Genomic DNA, 909 nt, shown 5'->3' on the forward strand with positions numbered 1-909 from the left:
TGCTGGTGGCCAGGCAGAGCTGGGCAGAGTTTTTGGCCCATCACAGCCCGGGGTGTGGCAGCCCCTGCCCACCGCCGTCCTGCCCCCGGCACGAGCCAGCGGCAATGACCCCGTCCCGACCGCTGCACCGACCCTCCTCCATCCTCCTTCTCCAGCTGCTCCGCTGTCGGGACATGAGGTTCTTTGGTCACGCAAGCAGGATGGAGGACATCGCCAAATTTTGCTTGGCTGGACTTTGATTTTTGTTTTTATCTTCTACAGCTTGTAAAAAGGCTTTTAAAAGACTGGACAAGTCTCTCTGTTTTCCCCACGGGCTCTGCTTCTTTATGACTTTTTCCCCTTTGTCTCCAAAGGGGCTGAAAATAATGGGCTTGCGTTAAGTGCCCTCGAATGAAAATGATTCCATTCCCAAATTGCCTGAGGATGGTGCTCCCAGAAGTTGATTTAGGACTGTTATTGCAGGACCAGCAAGGGGAGCTCAAGCCTTGTTTACGGTAGGTCCTGCACTAATTTTCTCTGGTAGCGAGGGGATTTCCATCCCGGTGCGTGACCCGCATAGGGATACCCAGGGGATGGATCGTGCTGTGGCGAGCGGGGGCTGCGGCACGACGCGGGACAGCGGGGGGTGGGAGAGGGCGGCCGGTCCTTGGGTAGGGAGCGAACAGAGAGATGGTGCAGGGGTCGGCCAGGGCCCAGCCGGGGAGAGATGCCGAGCGCCGACACGTCAGCGCAAAAAAGAGCGTTTTTCTGCCCAAGACCGCCCAGCTGCGCCAGCTGCCAGCCGGGGGGAGAGCGGAGTGGCAGCCGGGCCGGCCCGGGGCGAGGATCTGCACGGCCCCGCGCTCTCGGCAGCCGGGGGGAGGCCGAGGCAGCCGCCGCCGCGCCCCCGGACAGCCCCGCTCCGCCCAG

This window comes from Neopelma chrysocephalum, unplaced genomic scaffold, assembly GCF_003984885.1.
Source record: "Neopelma chrysocephalum unplaced genomic scaffold, ASM398488v2 Primary Assembly neopelma1_81, whole genome shotgun sequence".
NCBI lineage: Eukaryota > Metazoa > Chordata > Aves > Passeriformes > Pipridae > Neopelma > Neopelma chrysocephalum.